Raw genomic sequence first — 19,814 nt, 5'->3', positions numbered from 1 at the left:
CACTAAAAATCACTAAAAATACATATCTATAAATATATGTATTGATGAAAAAATCTATTATTATGTCGATAACAAAATCGATAAATATAACGAAAATTTCGAAACGGTCTCGAAAATCTCGAAATAGTCCCGTGAATTTCGAATTTGTTTATTGAAAATCCTGATTTAGTCTCCCGAGAATCCCGAAAATGTCATTCATCTCTTTTTTAAACGCTGGTGCAGGAAAAATTTTCGTGTTTTATTTTTACGGACGAATGTTTTATATCTCCTCCGAATCTCAAACCGTTGGATTTCTTCATATGGAGATAAGTGATGGGAAAACTGGCAAGTGACAAAACCTTAAATCTGAATCAATTATTGAAAGCTAAAATCTTGACAGAATGATCTATTTAATTCAAAATTCATTTTACATGGCTTCAACAACAGATGTCGAAAGTTTCAAGAATATTTTTTTTTCAGATTTGTTTATATTTCTTTATCATATATAAATATGTATGTATGTGAGGATCTTCTTTAGGATGCTACTGCCTATAGAATTTTTAAGAGTTTAGTAGATATCAAGTTCGATATCACAGACTTTCAATCTACCGATCAACTTTTTGGATTACTTACAGCGCTAAACCGACAACTTTCTAGAATTATTAAAACACATAAGTTTTACTGGAGGCGTTACCGCAATTTAAACAGAAGCAAAATAATTTGTGAATTGAAAATTAACAAACCAACAAAAAATAAAATAAAAAATTTTGAGAACCATCGATATGAAACTGCTAAGATACTCAAAATTATTTATCAAAGCACTGACATTTTCAACAAACTGCATTGCTACCGGGATTTTGTGCTACTAGTAGTTTAGTTTCGTTCATTCAAAAGCCTACAATCACAATTACTCATACGCCATGACGTCCCGCATGCGTGCTATGGCTCATGGGAAATAGCAAAAGCCACAAATCAGCAAACGCAGAGGACTGTGCGCTAAATCACACCATTTTCAAATGAGTAATTATCACCTGCGGGCAAAAACGACGAACAAACACAATCGCACACAGTACGCCTACATGCAAATGTGCGTACATACCTAAATATTAAAAGCGGATGCTGTGACATACTTGCAAAAGCATAGAAGCATGCAAATAGGCGCCAATAACGTCAGCTTGCTTGCTCGTTGACTGCCTTGTTGTTGTGGGGGCCACAGGCAACAACGTATGTACATATTGCTTTTTCACAACAAAAACAACAACAACATGTGATTGCAAACAATGCCAGTTGCAGCATTGATGCCGTTGGCATTGTTGCTGCTTACTTAATCTGCTGCTGCTGGCTTCTAGTTATTGCTATTGCTACCGAAATTTTCTTGCATGCATCACAAATCACTACGCGCTTATTCATGCATGCAAATGTGTGCATGGCTTTTTATGTTAGCAACACTTTAAAATGTGTGTGTTCGGTTGTTGTGAAAATCTAGAATTGTCTGCGTTGTGTTGGTGTTTCGATTAACTGCGTAGAGCCCAATAGCTTTGAGCGAGATAGCCAAGTGACGCGTAGAACGCTCATAAGCTTCGAGCGATAATCACTTGCTCTGATTGCCGCACAAGCGAGGGGGACTATGTTATAGTACTTGTTATTGGCAAAATATCCAAAGCGATTTCTATTGCATATAATCACACTCACACCTATGTATGTAGATGTATATACATTTCCTGCCAGTCAAAATGGCTCATTCCAAAAAAAAAATTAAAAAAACATAAAAAAATGCATACACACTTCTTGTTAAATAATTTTTTAATATTTTTTTTTTAACTAGTTTATATTATAACAAAAACCATAAAAACCTATGTGCTACACTGTGTGCAAAAACTAGGAAAATTCTATAAAAGCTCCCTTAATGTTGATGAAAATTTTTAACTTTTTTGATCCGATTTTTTCGAAATATTTTGGGTATGCAATTTCACAGCTGCTTTAAACTATCGTTGATTTTTAATTTTTTTTCCCCATACAAAAAAAAAATAATCGAATATGGAAGCAAATATGCAAGACCGTTCAGAAAAAAATCTCAAAAATTAACTGTAATTTGTAAAAAATTTTATAACAGAAATATTTCTAAAATATTTTATCAAATGTTGAAGATTTGCAAGCAAATTAAAACGATTTTTTTTTTAGTTTTTGTAGAAAGTTTGGAATTCTGTTTTTTATAGTTCTTGTTGTACTATGAACCAAATTGTTATACGAAACGACAAAATTTACTTAACACGAAATACTTTGGGAATTTCAACAAAATATATGTATACGGGACGTTCCATGTCAACCGGAACAGAGCTATATCCAAAAATTGGCGAAATATAAAAAAAGTCCAAGGGCTGAAAATGTTTGTACACTTTTGGTCTTTTAAAAGCGGTGTAGCGATTTTGGAATTTCAATATGGTGACGTCAATAGAAGTGATGCAATTCATCAAACTCACGAACTGACAAATAATATCGTTAATCATGAAGCAGCCTGGCAAATTTTGGGGCTTAAATTTCTTTGAATAATTGGAGTAAAGGTCTGAAATTTTAAGAAAAAGGAATTGCTTAGTTTTTTATTCATAAGGCCCATTGTCTGAAGAAATTTCACTTTATTATAAAACTCTTACGGCCGGTTTCACTAACAATTTAAATGGAAAAAGGTTTTTTTTATTTTCTGTCAATTTCCGTATAAAATTTAAAAAATCAAAATCATTTTTCACTTAAATGGCTTTCGTGAAATTGGCTGGTAAAAAGGAAATGATCGAGTGTCTAATCAAGAGATGATATTTCCACAAAAACTTAAAATGTACTGGAAAAGACGCAGATTTTAAAGTTTGGGTAGTTTTGAAAAATATATTAAACATGTTTTGGAATGTATGAAATAGTTCTTCTGAGGTAGCTTTTCTTGAGGATATATGAACCAAAAAACTAAAAAATTACCGGAAGTGTAAATTTCATCTTTTGATTAAACACTCCTCAAATATTACAACAAGAATTCTTACATGCCAAGAATTTCGTAAAATTATCCCTGTTTTGTTTGTTGCTTGGCCTAAGATCCTTCTAATGGAATGTGAAGCTATTTTCAATAAAAAGACGCGAGCAAGTTTTTTGCTATGTGTGGCCACAGCATGAGCATATTCACTGCCTATGCTTCACAGTGGTCTGAATCCCAAATCTAGGTGGACAAAAATCGGAAACTCAAACTCTTAATTAATATTTTATTTTATTATTTTGTTTAAAATAGTGTTTTTTATAGCTGTATCAATGCTTTAAGCGACATTTGCGCATAGCTGATGTTGCCCTTAAAATCATGGCTTTATTTGAATGCAGCTATTGGCCCATAAAATTTTTATATTTTTGCCATTCCTATAATAGTTTGATAGCCTGATTTACACACTGCAAGCTAGTTTAAACTATTTTATTATATTTCCAACTACTATATTTCAAAATCGCCAACAAAAGTTAGTGTTTGCAAATTTGTATATTACAAAATTCAAAAACTGCAAAATTTAAATTGCACAAATTTGTCCGAAAAATTATTTATGATAACATGTTTAATAAGAATTAAGCTTTCCATAACCATTATTACTTTTTAGCACTTTTCGCTACTCTTCTATATATTCGTGTTTAAAGCGGGCCATGTAAAATTTTTTTCAAAAAAACAATTAAGTAGATATGTGGTTAATTAAAGATAATTGCCGCAAGCAGTACCTACACCTTTAATTGTGTAGTTTCCACAGAACACAACGACGAACTTTATTTACACTTTCAATGGTTCTGCCCAGTCTTCATTGTTGATTCAATTTCTTACCAATTCGACTATTCGAATCATGTTTTGTTGTCTAATTTTTAATGTGCGAAAGATAATCTATACTATAATTATATAAAGAGAAGTCGCTTTTTTTGTAACAGGTAATCTCGCGAACGGCTGGTCCGATTTTCATGAAATTTGGTTTTCAGCAACCACCATGTTTTAGGCCGAAAAAAAATTTACTTTTTTCCGCGAAGTGGTCCAGGGACCGATCTATTCGAAAAATCGTATCTAAGGTCCGATTTCATTAAAATTTTGTACGTTGGTACCTTTTTGCCCAGATAAGCTTATAGGATCCTGCTTTCCAATTTTCATGCTATTTCGAATATAAATAGCTTTGAGCATCCACCATAACAAGGGGCGAATTCGTCACTAGGAAAGTTTTTTTTGCGACAATCAAAAACAACGGATATAGCCAAAATATAATAATGATATAAAATATATATATGATAATGATATATATCTATACTAATATATGTTTTGAACGCCGTTTAGTTAGTGTTCGCAAAGCTCGAGAACGACTGAACTGATTTTTTTGAAACTTCAGACACCTACCGCACGTGTCCCATGGATAGTTTTAGGCTAAAAAAATTCAAAAAAATTCTAAATGTAAATGGGACGTGGCACCTCCAATACAAACCGAACTTTTTCATACTATATATCTCTTGAAGTGTTCATGGTAGAGTTCTGGAACTTCGTATGGAGATATACGAAATCAATCGCATAATCTTGGAGAAAAATTGGAGCTATTGGAAAAGGGGCCGTGGTACCTCCCATACAAAACCAATTTTTCATACTGCATATCTCTGGAAGAGTTCATGGAACAGTACTGGAACTTCGTATGGAGATATGAAATCAAGCCCATACTCATGGAGAAAATTAAAACTATTTGAAAGGGGGCGTGAGGCCTACAAACGTACCGACTTTTAGCTATCTTTGAATGTATTTATAATTCTTCTCTAGGTGTGTTTGTGAGTGAAATCCTCCTAAATGGTTGTGCGGATTTTAACGAAATTTTTGTGAGTGTTTGGGTGGGTATCTGGATGGTTTAGTTTCACAATTGAATCCGCCAGTTCGCTCTGTAGTTGAGTTATTACTAAAAATCTTATTTATGGTCCGATTTGGCTAATATTTTAAATATGTCTGGTTAAAGTAGGAGGCAATACTCTTGCAAAACGTGCTGCCAAGTGGCGCTGGAGTCCAGTTATTACTAAAAATAGTCAAGTGAGAAAAGGTGCCGTGAAGGTCAGATTAAATCGACCTGTTGCACCATCGAGTATATCGAACTCTCCTGTGTTACGATTGGCCCAATGGATGTGATTTTCAAATATTATTATGCGTTAAAGCTTTTAAGGCATTTCGTCTGAAATATGTATATGTATATTGCATTTTTGTAGAACAATGATTTGCACCCATTTTGAAATTGCCACCAAATATACTGGGAAAAATAACCAGAAACAAAGAAACGACGAAAAACTCATAGATAACAGCGTTTAAATTGTATACGACACTTTGTTGATGTACTATCTGCTGTACGTGACATGCAATAAATGCTAGAGGATGTATGTATGTATACGTCTGTGTACCCGCCCGCATATCCACTTGAAAATGCAAGACAAGTGCAAGGCATGCATAATACAGGGATAGCTATGTTGATGGCAGCTACACTTGAAATGTGTCAATAAAAATGAAATATATAAAACAAAAACAATGGGCTTTCATGGAAAAATGCAAGAAAGTATCTTGGCCATTTTCACGTTTTTTATTTTATTTTCTTCTCGCATATTTATATATATATATATATATATTTATTTATTTTTTTTTTTTTGAGAAATTGATCTAACCACTTCTGGTGTTTGTACTTTAGTGTATGAGTGTGTGTGTTTATAGATACTCTGCTCTGAGTTGAATTGTGCTGACATCAATTGCTCTTCCAGCAGCTGTCACTAAAACTAGCCAAATTTACTATTATTGTACGAAATATCTCTCATTTCACCTGCTATTTTGCAGAGTCAATTCACTTCGCAGCACGTCCATTGTTTGGCGTGAATTTTTTATGCCAGCATGTACGTTGCATTTTGCTACTTTAACTCTGTTTGATGGCCAATGGCAAAAGCGAGCAAATGTTGCGTCCAAAAGTTTACTATGTAAAAATTGGGTATATATATTTGCAGTTAAATGTACAAAGTTTTTGCTTGTTTGAAACATTTTTGGGTGGTATATTCTGCGCATAAAGCAATTGTTAATTTTGCTTGTTATTTTCAGTACATTTTATTTTATTAAAGCAAATTCTGATCCGAATGTGCTACGACATCTGAAAGCTCTCGAAAAATCGCGAAATGTTCTTAACAAAAAAAAACCTCAAAAGTAGCGAAAGTTCAAAAGAGTTCCGAAAGAAATAAAAAAAAAATGTTCGGGAGACAGAAACGAAGGTTTCAAAGATAACCAAAAAAATCTCGAAAGTCCATAAAAATCTCAAATGGTCGTGAAATATCGAGAAGCGCTTCTTAAAAATGCCGAAAAACTACAGATTTCCCGGGCATTTCTTTCAATTCGTTTTTTTTTTTTTGGTTCCTGTTACCGATGCCGTTATTGTTATCCTTGTTGATACACTTATCGATAGATTAAAATTTTCCGATTATTTGTCTACATTTTTATTGATGTTAACATTATTATATTTATCGGAGTGAAATAGTGTTATATACTCGTATTAATTCGGTACTGTTTCTGATACACAAATTTATCGATAGCTAATACATATTTTACGATATTGAAAACGTATTTTTCGATAATTGTTAAAGTTTCGCGAACGTTTAGACATTTTAAATCTTGCAAAATGCTTTTATGGCTGAAGAAGTTTTCTACACAATAATTTTCTTAAACGGAATCATTACAATGATCGCCAATAGTTATGGTAACCAATAATTACACCGTGTAACATAAAACTTCCACACGGGAGATTTTAGCTTAGAAGAATTCTATCGATTTTACAATCGATATTTTGGTTATTTTGGCAACTTATCGATATAATACTCGATATTTTCAACGATTTTGTTATCGATATTATTTCTGGTGTTGTTATCGATATTTTTATCGATTTTTTTATCGATTATTTACCGATTTTGTTATTAACTATTTAACGATTTATCTGTGCTTTAATGGAAATTTCTTAAAAATTAATTATTAAACATAAGTGGCAAACAACATCACTTTGAAATGGGGGTGCTATAGATATGGCCAATACTGTATCTATGTATATTGGTGATGAGACAAAATAGATATATAACGTAAGTTTCACTTCTCTAGTGTGGCCCCGGCGCACTTACCTTTTTTTTATAAATAAAAGATTTTATTTACAATTTGGCTATTTTAAAGAACACTTTTATCGATATGTTTTTGTTTTCAAACAAATATTAAATTTTTTTAAAACCATGCACTTTCCTAATCTGAAGTGAATTTCTTATGCTGCACTTCTATAGAAATGATTTTGAACATAAAAAATCCGATAAAAAATTATTTTGCAAACATTTCGCTTATTCGAGCTCTACCTACTAGGAAAACGCGTTATATAAAATCATTATTAGCAAAAATTTTCCGGAAGAAAGTTGATCAAAATTGGTCACACAGACTTATTCGTTGCCACAGAAAAAAGTGTATTTAAATAAGAAGCATTTATAATATTTATTATTATTTTTAGCTGAAACGAAAATATTTCTAGACTTACGTTTCCCCGTCTCAGCTTTTTTCTTCATCGACATGGAAGAAAATTTCGATGACCTGTTTTTAGATAAATTTATTTACGCATGTCATTTTATTAATCTTTTATACAAAGAAAAAAATTCTTTCTTAATAAGGTATTAATTTAAATACCAAAATCTATATAATTTCTCAAATCGAGAAGCATAATTTCTGTACAGAGGGCATGCAAAAAATTAATACACCTGCACACGAGTCAAGGAAAACTTTTCACCTGTGGCATTAAATATTAATATTAATTATCAGAAACAAAAATAAACTGTCAACTATTGTAAAAATATGTCACTATCCTTACACATATCTTACTAAGTGATGCCACTATGTATGTACATATATTTTGCATGCCACACTTTGTTGCAATTTACAGCTGTCCCCAGTGTGGTAGACTTTTCATTCAGGCGAAAGTGCATTTTTATGTCCATTGTCACATTTGCAGCTGTCAGCAAGTGTGATATGCCAGCACTCGTACCACACACACGTACATACTTAGTATACATAAATATTTTACATTTTAACGCTGCCCAAATACACTCGCCGTAATCTAGTTCAGTGCATAGTTGTAGCTGCCTGTCTTTTTCAGCGTTCATTAAAAATTTCGTTAGCCTATGCTTTGAACTTTGCTTAAAATTCCAACTGAGTCAGTGTTTGCTGCTAAGCGTTGCCACACTTCTGAGGTATTGTGATGGCGGTAGTGGTTTGCTGCAAACTCATTTTCCATGTCAGTATTATTCCACACTAACCTTCTTCGTCTTCTTCTTTATTAGCGCTGTAACCGCCTAAGGGACATTAGTCGAATACAAAAGTAGCCCGTCTGTATGTACTTACATGCTGGATGATTATAAATAAATACTTTAACCAAAACAGCTGCTCTATTGAAATTAGACTCGCTATTTTTAATTAAGATTTGAATGAGCCGGAGTACTGTGAAAACTAAGATTAAAAGATGAGAAATGTTAAAAGTGCATAGCAAAGTTTTTTCTCTTTTACCATAGTCAGATAAATCCTATATTAGTAGGCCCATTCTTAAGACACTCACTATCACTATTTCTTGCTCGTTGGCTACAAAAATGATGTTAAATTCAAACTGAAATAAATATTTATAAGTTTTCTCAGGCTTAATGAATGAAATAAAAAAGTTTTACATTTTAATAAAATCATCAAAAAAACAAGTAATTTTTAGCAAAAAAACCGACTTCAATTCGCATATAAAAAAAAAATATATATATATATCATGATCCAAACCAGATTAGTATGGGACCACCTCTGAGATACTACCTTTCCGATGCAGAATTTTTGAAATCGGTTGGCGTGGTCCAAAGTTATGCGGTAACATCAAAAAAAAAAAAAATTATTCCGACGAACTGATAACCTCCTCCTTTTTTGAAAGTCGATTAAAAAGTCGAGACTGTAAAGAAATTTCAAGCATTGCTAGGAACTTTAGGCCATCTCAATCTGGTACCTAACGGGTCGCCTTGGAACAATACTAAAGACGCAAAAAAGCTAACGAGATATCTAGAAAGGTTTTTGAAATACAATACTAAGGGCCATTCTCACGACTGCCAGCTAAAAATTCACGGCCGGTTTGCTGAATCGACTTCTTATCAGAGATATAACTATTATAAAAGAAAAGAGTAAAAAATGTTTGGGTCATCTAAATTATTACTCAAGGACTTATATTATAATAATCCTTCATAATAATTACCAGAGAGATAAATATTTTTAAGTCTTCAAAGACTGTTAGTTTGAGACTTATATTATAAAGGTGGCTTCATAATAATTATCAGAGAGATTTATGTTTTTAAGTCCTCAAAGGCTTTTATTTTGAGACTTATATTATAAAAGTCGCTTCATAATAATTAACTAGCACCGAACTGGGCGCCAACTAGCGCCGAACTATTCCCGAAATGGTCCAGAACTGCGACAGTGGAACAAATGTGGCCTCTCTTACAAGTTCATCCGCTTTTTCGTTGTGTGGTAGTTATGTTTAGCTACCACGGTACCCATACCAAGTGAAGAGCAGACTGCTGTACCAGATGTCTGCGATAGTCCGCTAAGATTTTTGAATTGTATGTGACTAAGTCAAATGCTTTGAGTGCCGGCTGAGTAGAGTAGATAAAGATATGACTTATCTTATACGTAGGTGTTCAACTATTTCCTGTATGGCAGCAAACTCAGCTTGAAAGAGGCTGTAGTTTTTGGTTGGTGAAATAATCTTTCCAAGCCCAAAATGGGCTGTCCTAAAATCTAAGCATTAACCAACTACATCCTGCTAATTTAACTGGCTTGAAACACGGTGAAATAACCGATTTATTTATTTAAACATCCTTCACAGAAAATAGCCTTCATTGGAGCGCAAATATTACTGAGATCCAGGTTACCGTGCTTCTGCCTTGCAGAAACCTATAGATAAATATTGCCGCTAATAAAAAAGAAAATTTTGTGTCTCTCGAAGAAACTTATTTGGTAAAAAATACTTAAAATACTTAAAAGTATCTTACATCCTTCAACAGAAACTAATCAAACATCTTTTCCCACTCACACAGGGATCACTTACAATACCAAATCTTAACAGCATTTGCAGTTAGCCTAACAGCTTAATAGCTAAGCTTTGCAGCTGTCCAGCTAAGTAGCAAGATACACATCATCTACCACACAGCCCTTCGGCATTGCAACAAACCACTAACAAAGCTCAGCTGTAGCCAGCGCTCGGGTGGCGCGCCAAATAAGCCAAACAGCCAAAAGGCTTAGACGGCCTAGCCCTTCTGCAGTTGACGACGAACATAGGAGTACTCTATATCATATATATAGAATTGTGCAGATTACATACGAACATACTCGTACTACATACTTTTGTATGTACATAGGTGCAATACTTTACATACAATACATACGGTTTACATACAAACCTTTGTGTTTGTGCGCTGTGCGGACAAATGTATCGCCTCAATGCCGAATTCCAACAGCCGCCGCACTGTAGCTGTCAAACTGCATACACATGCTGGCATACACTATTACATTATTACATACATATATACAAAATACTAGCATTCAAATACTTAGTACACATGTATTGCTTGCTTCTCCCCGAGCTGTTTGTCCAACGGACCGCCGCTGTCACACTCTGGCAAGCACACAGTATTAGCACAACCTACAACGCCCTCTAGCAGCACCGTCTGCCATTTAGCTCTGCTCTGCTTTGCTTTAGCGTGGCGTGTTAAAGTTCACCGCCTAGCGTCCTTTCCATAGCAAAAAAAAAAAAAAAAAAAAAAACAAAGAACCGGCCAATTCCACCCGTGCTAACCAACATGCAGTGCAACCTCATTAATTAACACATGCTCAACGAAACGTTATTTAATTGTTGTTGTTTTTTTTTTTTGGCGCTGTTGTCTGTAACCGCTGTTTCTGTTATTGTTGATGCCACTCTGGGGACAAAGCGCAAAGCCCAAGCTTACACAGAGCACAAACAACGGGCATGAATTTACCCAAGCACACAAACACTTCAACACACAAGGACAACTGCCGAGTCGCGTTGGCGAGGAGTGGCGGTGGTGCTGGTGGGTGCGCACAAACGTGGAGACAATTCCGACTTGAATGCTTGCCATGCATACGCGAACCCATATGTTTGTACATACATACATACATTAAATACATTAAACAAATAAGCGTTCTTTTATTTCCTCTTCTTTAATTCGGTGCGCGTTTTTCATTGTGTTTACCTTTGAATGCTTTTCACTTCAATTTATTTGTGCGCTGGCTGGTCGTTCGTAGGCTCAGTGGGACACCCGGCTACAAAAGTGACCGCTTCGGCCCCTCGACACAGCCAACGCTGAATTAGGTTAGTGTGCGTTTTATACTTTTTTGACTTGTGAATTTTAGTTGTTTGTTTTGGTGTCCCCAAATGCCGAGCGTTGCTTTGAAAACAAAAATTAAAGTGAAATGAAGCCACCTGTGGTATGAAACCTCGCTCACACAGCTGTGCGTGATTTAAAAATGGAAACCACTGAATTAAGAAAAAAAAAAAAAAACTTTTTTGAATAAATAGTGCTCAACCTACAGCAGTCGAAAGGTACAAAGGGTCCGAGTAAATTTACTTCAATACTGCATAACTTAAAAAACCAAAAGATAAAAATTAACTTATATTTCGTTCTAGTAAGCTTCTGGTAATCAGTACAACTATGAAATTTACACATCATATCTGAAGAGATAATTGCGTACTTAACTTAAGTTTTGCTTTTCAGAAGTGTTTTGCTCCTTGACACCGTCAATACGCACACCCTAAATTTAAGGAGTTGCTTGTTTTTATTTAATGCCTTTTTCCTACTTTCACAAAACTAATTTGTATCACAATTTTTGGTAGTACAATAAATTTTTAATCGATACAAAAATTTATTTCGTCGATTTATGTGCAAATTTCACGAGCTGTTACATTTTTTGACAAAAGCGTGGTTTTAGTTTGAAATTATGGCACACTCATCTTAGACAATACATTGTGTTCCGTTTTATGCCTTAGAACAAGATTTCATCGCGAAATTGTATTTAAATTAAAACTTAAAAAAGATATACTAAAGAAAGTCAAACTAACAACTCGTACACATAGTTGTGTATGTAACTTATATGCCCCGTAGCATCCTGCACAGTCAGCTAACACCAGTGTTGCCACAAAAAAATTACCAAATTCCTCAAAAACAAATTGAAAATCTGAACAAATTGCTCAAAATTTTCTTATTACAGATATGAGTATTGTGTACTGCATACCATTTACAGGTACTTAGTGTAAAAATTAATTTCATTCTCCAATTCAATTGGTACATTTGTTCGGTTCAAACAAGGTATCACCGTTATTTTTTATGTCTTGGTTTCTATATAATATTACTGCAACTATATCAGTGCTCAATCTGATCCTCAAGTCAGTCCTACACATTTTTAAACTGAAGCATTAGAAAAGGGCTATATTAGTAAAGCAGATATAATTTTTTTAATTAAAAACTTATATGAATCTGAAGAATTTTTTAATTCAAAAACTGTTTTCCTATAATTTACTGGGTCTAATGACGAATCAATACAAATATCCTTATGATCGAACAATGCGTATTCTCTCCATTCGTTACCGAGATTTGGTAAGTTCAAAATAAGTTGAAAATATAACGATGAAATGAAAAAAATGTTCGATAACATTTTGAATATTTAGTAGCAAGCCGTTTGGGGGAAATGTGAACAAAAATCAAAATATTTTGATTTTCTGGCCGCCATATTGACGTTTCATCAAAGAACATAGATAACAAGAAGGGACAACTCGTTATAATTGTAGCGAATGCGAGCAACAGGGGCGTGCATTCTCTTTTGCCCTAGCGCACTTTTTGATTGGATGAAAAGAGAAGGCACGACACTGTTGCGCAATTTCACCACAATTATAACGAGTTGTCCCTTCTTGTTATGTACGTTCTTTGGTTTAATCAAACCGCTTACGTTTTGTATGATAAAATCGCCTAATTCGCAAAGGAATTTTTACCGAATGAGGACGCAAGAGAGAAAAATAGAAGAAACCCAAACTCTTTTACATTGGGAACTGGAAGAAAACTAAAATTCTTTGGTTGAACGAGTCATGTTTGCATGGTGTATATATCGAGAGAAGATTCCTCAAAAATTCCTCGAAATAAAAATCCTCAAAAGTTCCGAAGTCACAAAGTGGCAACACTGGCTACCACATTTTAGATTGAACTTCGAGAGTGCCAATAGAAATTGTAAAAATGGAATTTTATTTTTTTCAAATCATAGTCATCCTTCGATGTAATTCTTTTTTTTTTTTTTTTTGTGGCACACTGGTTTTATTACACTAGATTCGTTCGTTTTGGCAAGAACAACATTTTCATCGTTTAGTTTTAATATTTTGTTATATCTTAAGTTTTCAAAATTAAAAAATGCTGCCAATATTTTTTATTTTTTTATTTAGTGGCACACTTTTAAAACTTCACAGATATGTTGCATTTGATGCCAACATTCAGTGCCTCTAATGTGTACATTCTATTTGAAAGCTTTTCAAAGTTACTAAGGATTTTTTTAGAGTGACAATGAAAAAATTAGTGATTTTGGTACTTTTTCGCCTATTGAAAAAATATACTTTAGCGCTTTTTTCTGGCGAGAGAAGGAAGTGACACTAAAAAGAGAATAGTGAGATTTGTTTATATATATATCCATTAATAAACGATGAATGCATTTATCGATACAGCGACATATCTATGAATAATTTTACTTCAATCGCTCTATCTCTGGGGTGGAATTATTGCTCCAAAAAATTAATTTCATACAAAAAAATTTTTCACAATTTTTCCTCAAAAGTGTATAGAGTACTTTTTTTTTTTATTATAGACGCATATTTTCTGAGAAAATAGTTCATAAATATTCGAAGTTCCTATCTTTTCTCAGCCATTATTATTTCATGAAATTGCCACATGGAATTCAAGATGAAATAAGCTTTTATTTGCACCTTCGCATGCTTTCTTAGGACGAAACTAATTTCGGGGAGCATGGGGTTTCCCGTCCGAAAAGAATGCTCCACATATATTTACTTAGTCAAAGTGGAGTCCATTCATATTGTTATGTCTCGTGCTGTAAAGGAGCAACTCCCGCCCCATGGACCGTTTGAGTTTGATTTAAGTGCCGAGCAGTTTTTTCACTACAAATTAAAGTTGTTCTATGCCGTTCAACCTAACTTCTTACAAGGTTAATCTACTTAATACGTATATTTTTAATAGTCCGGTTTATTTAATGACAACATGTATGATTTTATGAATATTTTTATATTTGCAAATGTGTAAAACTATAAATATTCTCTCAAACAATAAGGCTTTTAAACAACTACCAATGCTTCAAAAAATTACAAGAAATTAGTCGCTTGCAGAGGCGTGTATGTAGAAGCTTCTTTCAACAGCAACATATAAACAATGGTAAAGACTACCTACTAGGGTGTTTGACTCGGTTTTTCCAAACCGGCTTTAACCGGGTTTTCCCAAATTTTTTGGGCAATTTTCTTTAAATAATGATTTATTGAATATCGCATAAACCGGAGTCTTTTTTTATCGAATAACGCGATTTTTCCTCTAATGTATAGCATGTATGTATACAACTGAGCCTCAAATTTCGCTGTAAATCGTTACGAATATTTAGGGAGTTCAGGAGGTGTTATATAATGTCGTATCGTTGTAGATCTTATAGGATTATAACTATACTAGTAACGTTATGAAAGTACGATCTACAACAAAGCGAAAGTAAGTTTGTTTGATTGTTAAACTTTCATGTCTGAGCTACTCAATCGATCATCCTAAAATTATGCACACTGTTATCATTTAGACCATCTTAAAAGATAGCATAGCTTTGGCCTCGATTAGACAAAGGGGTGTGGCACTTACCATAAAAAAAAACTGAGTTTTTCATACTGCTTACCTCTGAAAGTATTTATGGTCGAGTACTGGAACTTAGAGTTCGGTCGTTTCGTTCTGAACTTGATCAATTGACCGGGTCTTTTAACTGAGCTAGTTAACTAAATCTTTGATTTCTTTGATTTGTTAAGAAATCCTTAACTCGAACATATACAATATTTTTGGACAGTTTTTAGAGGGTTGCCACCTGTTTAAAACTTCAAATTATTTAATAAGTGGTTAGCAGTGCGCGCTACCAAGTCGCAGGGCTTGGGTTCAAGCCCGGTTCAACCCAACATTAAAAAATAAATCAAAACAGTTTTTAAAGTGAAACTTCTTTAGCGGAGGGTTAGTTGGTTGGGAGTAAATTGGCAAATTCAACGGAAATTGCACACGGAAATGATGCAACGGAAATGGTGCAACGGAAATGGTTGGGGCTGAAACAAGCACTTCTTGTGTGTATGCATATGGTATGAATTTAACAAAAACTTGCTAATAAAAGGTTAAAGAATAACACTTAGCAAAAGGACAATACAAGAATGAAAGTAAAGGGCAGTATGTACATAGATAAAGAAAAGGATAAAAGCAAGGGCAATAATAAAAACAAAAACAGAGATGCGTAAAGATAAATGCAAAAATGAAAACCAAGGTAAGTTTAAACACTTTACTTTAGTGAAGGGGAGTATGTTGATAAAGAAAAGTATAAACACACAAGTAAAAACAAAAGATAAATATAAAGAAAAAGATGAGGATGAGGATACTGATAAAAGTAAGGATGAAGATAGAGAAAGAAAGATTAAAATACAGGTAATTATAGAGAAAAGAAAATAGATGGAGACACAGAGACTCAATCTGTGAACAATTTTGGGATTTTAGTAATTTTCGGGGTTCTCGTGACCTATCGATATAATAATTGATATTTTTATCGATTTTGTTATCAATATTTTAGCGGTTTGTTATCGATACTTTTTGTTGATATTGTTATCGATATTGTTGTAGATTTTACTAACAATATTTTTATCGAATTTTTTATCCATATTATTATCGATTTGCTTATCGACACTATTGTCCATTATTTATCGATTTTGTTGTTGATTTTGTGATCGATTTTTTTTCGAATATTTATTGATTTTGTTATCGATATTTTTATCGATTTGCTAAACGATTTTTGTTATCGTTTTTTATCGATATTTTTATCGATTTTGCTACCACTGTAATTATCGATTTTGCTATCGAATTTTGTATCGAATTTTATATCGATTTTCGCGATATTTTTATTGTTTTTGTTAGCGATATTTTGTCGGATGTTACTATCGATTTTGTTATCGATAGAGTATAAAGATAAAAATGAAGATAAGGGAAAACAGAATAACATACATAAATGTAATTGGAAGGAACAGCTCGGCCAAAAACTTGGCAAAAATGTAAGCGCCATAATACATATTATATTATTATTTTAATATATTAAGAAACATTTTCCATGCATACCAAAAATTAAATTTATGTGATCGGTTTCACGAATTCTGACTAAGTTTTATTCTATTTGTGGCTTTCAATTCTTAGTACCCGAAATTAGAAAAAAAAATAACCGCTCTAGCCGGATTGTTCCGAATTACAAAAAAAAAAAAAAATGGGAGCCGATGTTATCAAAATTGCCTTTGTCGAATAATTCTAAAACCGGGTTTGGAAAAAATTCGAATAATCGAACAGCCTACTATCTTATGATATGCCTTGTGCCATGGTTTCCTTCCAAACTAAAACAAACTGACTTGTTTGCAACTGGTTTTTTCTGAACGGATTCCTTTTTTGAAAGTGTGCAGCTCTCTTTGTACGCTGCGAACTGTGCCAGGCTTTTGTTTTATTTTTTGTAAGTTACAAAACCATGCCGCGCCCTTTCGTATTTAATTGTGTGCGAAAGTTAATCTTGTGTTAATTACCAGAATGTGATAAAAAGCAAGCATATAAACAGCTGGACGAGCAGGCAAGCAGACAAGTCGACATTCGCACAATGGGCATATATGTAAGCGGCATAGTGGTCGAGGCATTATACACATAAGCTCACAGACAGCGGGGCAATTACAAAAGCCAGCTTGAGCCCCTATTAAACTTTGGTTGCTTGAGTTAAGTGGCATGGCATTTTGTTTTATTGTGCGCCGCTTAGATCCCAACTACTTATTGCAACCACCCACCACCCAACCGCTTGTGCGATATACTTACTACATATTAAACAACCACACACATTACTTTGCATTATTCATTTCATTTGTTGTCTAATACACACAACCAAACTACTTGCTGGCATTACTTAAGCTCTTTATTAGCTTGTAGCTTACATTTGTTAGTAAGCAACGCTCATTAAGAATCTATTAACTTGCCAACGTTAATGGCATATTGATAGCGTCATTGAATTTGTGCGCAACAAAAGCGCATGTTTTATTTGAAACAGTGAAAGTTATTTGTGCACGATTGGCTGTAAAAGCTTTGCCACCCCAGCGCAAATATCTCATTACCAACTATGTATATACGACTACAAAGGGCTACGTGGCGTATGAGTAACATTTGCGCGTTTTGCTTTCACTGCTGCGATTGCATCTGATCTAGCGCATTAAAGCAATGAAAAACAAAAAAAAACGTTGTACTAGTTAAGTAAAATCTAAATAGAAATTGAGAGCGAGAGGTAGAGAAAAAAACGCATCAAAATCGAAATCACTTAGACGTTTTAAACTCATTTACGTATGCGACTCTCAATCGAAATCGCTTTCAAATTTTAAATAAATTAGAAATCCATTTCCGAAAAGCACTTCCAACAAAATCAACTGTATCAGCTTTGTGTACGCGATTGCATCGTTTCCTGCCTGCTTGCCTCCTAACTGTCGACTTAATTGCCTATTTCAATTTTCATTGCATTCACGAAATGTGCCCATTACAATACAGTTGCCCCCGTTTACCAGCAAGCGTGAACTGCCATTGTCATTTGTGATGACTCGATGGCCTCGCTGATGACCCCATTATTTGTGATTTTTTTTTCTTTTTGTGTGTGTGCATACTCATTGGTTTGTATCTATTTGTGTTAGCTTTTTTGTCGTAAGTAAGCGCTTGTTTGAAATTCCCTGTGCGGCAGCAATGATTGGCTAAAAGCTGCTGCTGCCGCAAACACTTACAAATCTATTGAGTGGCGTGCAATTTGTGTGATAGTAGATACATATATACGCGACTACTCTTCTGCAAATGGGTAACAATTTGAACTTCGATCGAAACTTCGTTCACTTGTGACCTGGAAGAAAATGGGGGAAAAAGGAGATACAAAGTTGTTAAAAAAAAAATTTAAGGAATAGAAAGTAGTAAGCAAAGTAAAATTTTACGGAAATGAAGGTAGAGAAAAAGGATGTAGAGGACAAGCTACATCGTGCGGCAGTCAATTTTAGAATTTAAATATTATATTCGCGAAGTTAGTGACCATAAATACAAAAACCGGTTTTTTTTAAGGACTTCTAATTAATTAAAAAATATATATATATTTTAAGAATCCGGTGCAATTTTGAATATTAATATCGGTATTAAATGAGGGAAAAAATTCTTTAAAATAAAAAATATAAATTTTTTGATGCATAAGGACGAACAAGTTTTTAAGTTGTCTGGTAAAAAATACTAAAAATAAATTTCAGGAAAACCAAGAACATCAACAAAAGTTAGTGGTGCGAAGCTTTTATCTGTCTTAAATATTTAAAGAAGCTCAAATAAAAAGGTCAAACTAATTTCACTTTTATTTTAGTTTCGCTGAGTGATTTTTTTTGCTAAAATTGAAGCGGAAAGTAGCTTTAGCAAAATTATTCCTTAGATTGGAGGATAAGTTCAGCAAAGTCTATTATTTTGTTATGCTAATTTTCACTCGTAGCCACGCAAAACTTACCACCACTTAAAAAAAAAATATGTGGTAGAATTTTGTAAATAATATAAAAAAAATAGAATTTTATAAATTAAAAAAATTTTAATATTTTTTTAAATATAGTTCAAACGCAACCAAAACTGTGGGTAGTAACAACAAGATTTAAGCTTTGTAAAAAATTTATCAAAATTTCTAACTTTTTAATAAATGTTTTTAGGAAAATTTCGACTATGCAGTTCAACAATTTAATTTTAGTATAATAATGTCCAAGAAGTCTTTCCAAATTCTCGGAGGTGTTTGAAAATTTTTATGCTAATGATCTTGCGTATTTTTTCCAACTAACAAATGCTTTTTATATGGGAGAAACGCGCAATATCGTATTGAAAAATAATTGTCAAAAATTAACCAGCACTTTGACATAGCTTAAACTTGCACTTTATTAGACGAGAATTGAATGGGCTATTAAACTGCATACCCGAAATTTTGCTGAAACGTTGCATTAAAAGTTTACAATTTTTATAAAAATTTGATGAGATTTGTATGAAATTTTGTACAAAATTAGAAACTTTTATTTTTATAGTTTTAGCTGCTGTTTGAACTATATTTAAGACAAAAATATTTTTATTAATCTACAAAAGTGGTGGAGAGGTTTCCGTTAAAACTTAAGAATACCAATTTTCTGAAATTTTGGAAAAAAAATTATAAATTTTTTTGTTGGCAAAACTGGAGTACGTCGTATGCAACCAAAAATGGTCAATGTTCTTGCAAAATTTCTAATATTAAAAAGTTATGGGTACAGTAAACTAAGTAATAAAATGAAACGTTTTTAGAAAACTTGCCGGAAGCCATGTAAAAGTCTAGGTCTATTAAGACGCACCCGAGAAATTGGAGGAGAAGCTCAGCCAAAATTTATTAATAGTTTCTCTGTTAATTAACTATTATT

The 19,814-nt window shown here is 33.4% G+C and overlaps 1 protein-coding gene across 2 annotated transcripts in view; it reads left to right on the top strand.

Annotated features, from left to right (window-relative positions):
* Nucleotides 1–19,814, top strand: part of LOC118735561 (chaoptin) — a 269,772-nt gene that overhangs the window by 226,516 nt on the left and 23,442 nt on the right. The gene's annotated exons all lie outside the window — the stretch shown is intronic.

Source organism: Rhagoletis pomonella, unplaced genomic scaffold (assembly GCF_013731165.1).
Source record: "Rhagoletis pomonella isolate Grant_MI unplaced genomic scaffold, Rhpom_1.0 Rhpom_scaffold_00003, whole genome shotgun sequence".
NCBI classification, from domain to species: Eukaryota; Metazoa; Arthropoda; class Insecta; order Diptera; family Tephritidae; genus Rhagoletis; species Rhagoletis pomonella.
This window is presented reverse-complemented; position numbering and strand designations above follow the sequence as displayed.